Source organism: Osmerus mordax, chromosome 22, assembly GCF_038355195.1.
Source record: "Osmerus mordax isolate fOsmMor3 chromosome 22, fOsmMor3.pri, whole genome shotgun sequence".
In the NCBI taxonomy this organism is placed as follows: Eukaryota; Metazoa; Chordata; class Actinopteri; order Osmeriformes; family Osmeridae; genus Osmerus; species Osmerus mordax.
In genome coordinates, this window is record NC_090071.1 from 11,942,872 (window position 1) to 11,948,871 (window position 6,000).

A 6,000-nucleotide genomic window follows, 5' to 3' on the forward strand; every position below is an offset into this window, starting at 1 on the left:
ATTATTAGAAGCAACACACAGTAATTGACAGCAAACAAATAAAACACACAGCAGCAGCAGTCAATATAACAAACCTTTGCCATAAGGTGTTCAGCACTAAATGTCAAATTGTTGAATGTTTCAGGCTGTGGACGAGCATGGCATTCCAGGCATGGATCGAGTGGATAGACTGGCAGAGTGCTTAGTGGAGCTGAGGCATCAGACCAACATGACCCTCCATAACCAGCAGGTCAGCAAGACATGCATTGTACAACAGATATTTGTTTATGTATTTATAATATATAAATATATATAATATATGTTTTCTTTCCTTCTTAGGTCAGCAACATTGTGGGGCTGTGGCAAGACCTGCTGGATTATGACAAGCAGAGGGTGGTGTTTGCTGCGCGGCACCTGGATAGGCTCATCAAGGGGCGGTTCCGCCACAAAAAAAAGGTGGAGTTCACGCCAGGTGTGGAGAGTGTGGAGAGGTGTGTCCTGGGGTCCACTGGTTCGCCTGCTCAGTGGCCAGACTGCTGCCGCCTTGTGGAGGCCATCTTCGTCCGGCTCTCCGACATCCACAAGAGTCCCAGGAAGCAGGGGAAGAACTGCATGTCCAGGTGGACTCTGATCCTGCAGGACTACCGCAAGGTCCGGCAGCTCATCCTGGGCAATGGGGCCATCATGCAGGGCACCACCCTGCAGCTGGTGGAGGTGAACCAGTCGACCCTCTCCCAGTGGTACAACCGCAGGGTGAAGAAGCAGGATCTGGCTGTGTTGCAGCAGGGCATAAACTTGCCAGGTCCTCTGTCTGTGGCTGACGAGCCTCTCCTGCCTGCCAACGTCCGCCCTGCTGTTGTTCCACCTCAACCCCAGGGAGCAGCCCACACCTACCACCTGCCGCAGAGCACAGCAGGGCAGGCAAAAACCAAGAGGCGGGCAACATGTGCAGCCCCAGCACCACCTCCAGCGGTCCGACCCAGGCTGACAGCCCAGAGGCAGCTCTTCCCTGGTCCTTCAGCTGCCCTTGGAGGCCCCACTCCCATCCCTATCATGCCCCGCCCTACCCCCATTGCCCCTCGCCCTACCCATATCGCCCCTCGCCCTGCTGCCCACCCTACTGTGCTGTTTGTCTCCCGAGCCCCTGGTATAAGGCCACCCTCTGCCCCCTCTCCATTGATGGTCCCCCAAGCCCTGCGTTTTGTCCCACCCTCTTCCTGCACCACCCACCTTCCCCAGCTTCGTCCTGCTCCTGGTCCAGCTCCCCATGCCTACCAGAGGAGAGTGGAGGCCAACAAATGCTGGAGGTGTGGCCAGAACAGAACGGCAGAGACTGGCCACAGCCAGTATAAGGGGACTGTTTACTGCCCCTCTGCAGAGACTCTTTCCAGAGAGCAGTGGCTGGAGGAGCAAAAAAAAAAATGATTCTTTGGGCCTTTGTATATAGTTTTCATTGTTTAGATATAGTTAATGCTTAGATTTCCCCTGTGTATATAGTTTTCATTGTGTAAATATTGTAATTTAGCATATCATTTGCCTGTATATATATAGTTTTAATTGAAGTTGTTGTTCATATTTCTATTTTTACACTTGTGGATAAATGTTTCTATTTATCAACTATCTGTTGGTCAGTCCGTTGTTATTTCCCAATCACTACTCTTTCTAACCAAATACGGCAAGTCTACAAGAAGTAAGAGCAGCAAAAAGTGATTAACTTTACGCTTGCTTGCGCACATTGTTTAAAAATATTTAATATATGGATCATGCAAGTGTTGAAATGGTAAGTGCCGAAACCAAAAAGACAGAGCTTCAGATAAGAGCACACAAGCTCAGAAGCCACACAGTTTGAGCAATAGATAGATGGATGGATAGAGAGATAGATCTAACTAAAACAAACTAAAAACAGTACTCCTGTGCGGAGTGAATAAAAATAAAGGCGAATAGTGTAGTTAACTACGTAAAATATAAATAATGCACTCTAGTGGATACAAATGTTTTTCAAATTACACTAAATTAGGATAACATAATGTTTTGATAACATACACACTTGGAAACTCAAGTGGTTGTTTATTAGAAATAGTCAAAGGTGCCGTAGGTGGGACGCGAACCGCGGACCTTTGGTTCCATTCTACATCTTCCCCAAACGATGTAAAATTCGTCATTTCGGGTGTTTTTTCGAATTATCTTAAAATGTAACGGGTTAAAAATGTTTAAACTATGAATGGGGACTTTTGAGTTTCCCCTTTTCTCTCTTTTTCCTCTTTTTTCTCCCTCTTTTCTCCCTCTTTTCTCCCTTTTTCTTCCCCCTCCCTTCTCCCCCTTCTTCCCCCCTCAAACAGGCGATTGTTCCCCAGCTTTAGCTCAAATGGTAGAGCGCTCGCTTAGCATGCGAGAGGTAGCGGGATCGATGCCCGCATCCTCCACAGGTGATGCTGTTTAACTGGCAAGATTTAGTTCCTTTCCAAAGCAACATCTACAAGAATCGCATTGGCATGAAGGATGACGACACGATTGGCCTAATACAATTTGGGTCCTCATGCTGATGCTAACAAGTTCCCCAACGAGGAGCTTAATATGGGGGAATTAGCTCAAGTGGTAGAGCGCTTGCTTCGCATGCGAGAGGCAGCGGGATCGATGCCCGCATTCTCCAACAGCTTTTTCATTGAAAAATGGAGCTCCGTTGCACAACAACCTTTGCACGTGTTTCGGAAAAGCAGCTCCAAAGTGTGGGACGATTCAACTCTCCCAGGTAGGAGCAAGGGAAGTGCGAGTTAGCTCAAACGCTGCAGCGCTTCCTTTGCCTGTCATATGCAGGGGAATCGATACTCGCAATCCCTGTGAGATTCAAATTGATGTCAAGTAAGCAGTCGAACCAGACTGTACTCATGCTGACGCTCACAAGTTCCCCAACGAGGAACTCTACATGGGGGATTAGCTCAAATGGTAGAGCGCTCGCTTTGCATGCGAGAGGTAGCGGGATCGATGCCCGCATCCTCCTTAGGTGATGCTGTTTAACTGGCAAGATTTAGTTTCTTACGCAGGGGAATCGATACTCGCAATCCCTGTGAGATTCAAATTGATGTCAAGTAAGCAGTCGAGCCAGATTGTCGATTGTGACTCAAGACTGAGCAGTTTTTAACTCTTCCAAGGAAAATACACACACGTAAGGTGGGGGATTAGCTCAAATGGTAGAACGCTCGCTTTGCATGCGAGAGGTAGCGGGATCGATGCCCGCATCCTCCACAGGTGATGCTGTTTAACTGGCAAGATTTAGTTCCTTTCCAAAGCAACATCTACAAGAATCGCATTGGCATGAAGGATGACGACACGATTGGCCTAATACAATTTGGGTCCTCATGCTGATGCTAACAAGTTCCCCAACGAGGAGCTTAATATGGGGGAATTAGCTCAAGTGGTAGAGCGCTTGCTTCGCATGCGAGAGGCAGCGGGATCGATGCCCGCATTCTCCAACAGCTTTTTCATTGAAAAATGGAGCTCCGTTCCACAACAACCTTTGCACGTGTTTCGGAAAAGCAGCTCCAAAGTGTGGGACGATTCAACTCTCCCAGGTAGGAGCAAGGGAAGTGCGAGTTAGCTCAAACGCTGCAGCGCTTCCTTTGCCTGTCATATGCAGGGGAATCGATACTCGCAATCCCTGTGAGATTCAAATTGATGTCAAGTAAGCAGTCGAACCAGACTGTACTCATGCTGACGCTCACAAGTTCCCCAACGAGGAACTCTACATGGGGGATTAGCTCAAATGGTAGAGCGCTCGCTTTGCATGCGAGAGGTAGCGGGATCGATGCCCGCATCCTCCATAGGTGATGCTGTTTAACTGGCAAGATTTAGTTTCTTACGCAGGGGAATCGATACTCGCAATCCCTGTGAGATTCAAATTGATGTCAAGTAAGCAGTCGAACCAGACTGTACTCATGCTGACGCTCACAAGTTCCCCAACGAGGAACTCTACATGGGGGATTAGCTCAAATGGTAGAGCGCTCGCTTTGCATGCGAGAGGTAGCGGGATCGATGCCCGCATCCTCCACAGGTGATGCTGTTTAACTGGCAAGATTTAGTTCCTTTCCAAAGCAACATTTATAAGAATCGCATTGGCATGAAGGATGACGACACGATTGGCCTAATACAATTTGGGTCCTCATGCTGATGCTAACAAGTTCCCCAACGAGGAGCTTCATATGGGGGAATTAGCTCAAGTGGTAGAGCGCTTGCTTCGCATGCGAGAGGCAGCGGGATCGATGCCCGCATTCTCCAACAGCTTTTTCATTGAAAAATGGAGCTCCGTTCCACAACAACCTTTGCACGTGTTTCGGAAAAGCAGCTCCAAAGTGTGGGACAATTCAACTCTCCCAGGTAGGAGCAAGGGAAGTGCGAGTTAGCTCAAACGCTGCAGCGCTTCCTTTGCCTGTCATATGCAGGGGAATCGATACTCGCAATCCCTGTGAGATTCAAATTGATGTCAAGTAAGCAGTCGAACCAGACTGTACTCATGCTGACGCTCACAAGTTCCCCAACGAGGAACTCTACATGGGGGATTAGCTCAAATGGTAGAGCGCTCGCTTTGCATGCGAGAGGTAGCGGGATCGATGCCCGCATCCTCCATAGGTGATGCTGTTTAACTGGCAAGATTTAGTTTCTTACGCAGGGGAATCGATACTCGCAATCCCTGTGAGATTCAAATTGATGTCAAGTAAGCAGTCGAGCCAGATTGTCGATTGTGACTCAAGACTGAGCAGTTTTTAACTCTTCCAAGGAAAATACACACATGTAAGGTGGGGGATTAGCTCAAATGGTAGAGCGCTCGCTTAGCATGCGAGAGGTAGCGGGATCGATGCCCGCATCCTCCACAGGTGATGCTGTTTAACTGGCAAGATTTAGTTCCTTTCCAAAGCAACATCTACAAGAATCGCATTGGCATGAAGGATGACGACACGATTGGCCTAATACAATTTGGGTCCTCATGCTGATGCTAACAAGTTCCCCAACGAGGAGCTTAGTATGGGGGAATTAGCTCAAGTGGTAGAGCGCTTGCTTCGCATGCGAGAGGCAGCGGGATCGATGCCCGCATTCTCCAACAGCTTTTTCATTGAAAAATGGAGCTCCGTTCCACAACAACCTTTGCACGTGTTTCGGAAAAGCAGCTCCAAAGTGTGGGACGATTCAACTCTCCCAGGTAGGAGCAAGGGAAGTGCGAGTTAGCTCAAACGCTGCAGCGCTTCCTTTGCCTGTCATATGCAGGGGAATCGATACTCGCAATCCCTGTGAGATTCAAATTGATGTCAAGTAAGCAGTCGAACCAGACTGTACTCATGCTGACGCTCACAAGTTCCCCAACGAGGAACTCTACATGGGGGATTAGCGGCACCCGGGGCACATTCGACTGGCTATCGCGACCAATCAGCTACCTCGGTTCTAGGTTCGAGGGCCAATCGGATTCTCACCCCGTCCAATTGCGTCAGGCCGATTGAGCCAATCGGAACACGTACATCTCCAATTACGTCACACCGATAGCAACGGCGTCCACGACCCCAGAGACCCCCGCCGAAGATGTGAGATGAGTGACAGTAAGTCGCGTCAGTTCATTCATTGCAGGATACGCTATTTCCAGTTGTTAGAAGTACCGCACCGCAAAGGTAAATACATACATAGCTAATCAAAAAAATCATCCGTTTGACATTTCAATACATGTTATCGTTCATCGGGTCAATGACAAGTCATATCACGAATATTAGAGTTTGTCATTTCAGAGTTTGTCATGTACAGTAGCTAAAGTAGATTTCCTCAGGTACTGTAGTATTGGCTGTCATTTACTTTTTTTAAGGGATTACTAATAGGTTACTGTAGCGACAGATGTTATTCGGACTAGCAAACGCAATATTTAACCTGTTATATATTATAGATGTCACTGGGGACAAAACGAAATAAAGAGAACTTTTTCACTTGTGGTAATAAAGTGACCCAGAAAAGGTTTAAAAAAAATATTCCTCTGGAAATAGTAGCTAA

The 6,000-nt window shown here is 47.8% G+C and overlaps 9 non-coding genes across 9 annotated transcripts; all 9 read left to right on the forward strand.

Annotated features, from left to right (window-relative positions):
• Positions 1-2,556: 2,556 nt before the first annotated feature.
• trnaa-cgc (transfer RNA alanine (anticodon CGC)) lies at positions 2,557-2,629 on the forward strand. The gene has a single exon. It is a non-coding gene; the product is annotated as a tRNA-Ala (tRNA).
• Positions 2,630-2,904: 275 nt separating this feature from the next.
• On the forward strand, positions 2,905-2,977 carry trnaa-ugc (transfer RNA alanine (anticodon UGC)). The gene has a single exon. It is a non-coding gene; the product is annotated as a tRNA-Ala (tRNA).
• A 399-nt stretch (positions 2,978-3,376) lies between these two features.
• On the forward strand, positions 3,377-3,449 carry trnaa-cgc (transfer RNA alanine (anticodon CGC)). The gene has a single exon. It is a non-coding gene; the product is annotated as a tRNA-Ala (tRNA).
• A 275-nt stretch (positions 3,450-3,724) lies between these two features.
• Positions 3,725-3,797, forward strand: trnaa-ugc (transfer RNA alanine (anticodon UGC)). The gene has a single exon. It is a non-coding gene; the product is annotated as a tRNA-Ala (tRNA).
• A 154-nt stretch (positions 3,798-3,951) lies between these two features.
• Positions 3,952-4,024, forward strand: trnaa-ugc (transfer RNA alanine (anticodon UGC)). The gene has a single exon. It is a non-coding gene; the product is annotated as a tRNA-Ala (tRNA).
• A 154-nt stretch (positions 4,025-4,178) lies between these two features.
• trnaa-cgc (transfer RNA alanine (anticodon CGC)) lies at positions 4,179-4,251 on the forward strand. Its single transcript has one exon. It is a non-coding gene; the product is annotated as a tRNA-Ala (tRNA).
• A 275-nt stretch (positions 4,252-4,526) lies between these two features.
• On the forward strand, positions 4,527-4,599 carry trnaa-ugc (transfer RNA alanine (anticodon UGC)). Its single transcript has one exon. It is a non-coding gene; the product is annotated as a tRNA-Ala (tRNA).
• A 172-nt stretch (positions 4,600-4,771) lies between these two features.
• On the forward strand, positions 4,772-4,844 carry trnaa-agc (transfer RNA alanine (anticodon AGC)). Its single transcript has one exon. It is a non-coding gene; the product is annotated as a tRNA-Ala (tRNA).
• Positions 4,845-4,998: 154 nt separating this feature from the next.
• trnaa-cgc (transfer RNA alanine (anticodon CGC)) lies at positions 4,999-5,071 on the forward strand. The gene has a single exon. It is a non-coding gene; the product is annotated as a tRNA-Ala (tRNA).
• Positions 5,072-6,000: the final 929 nt, after the last annotated feature.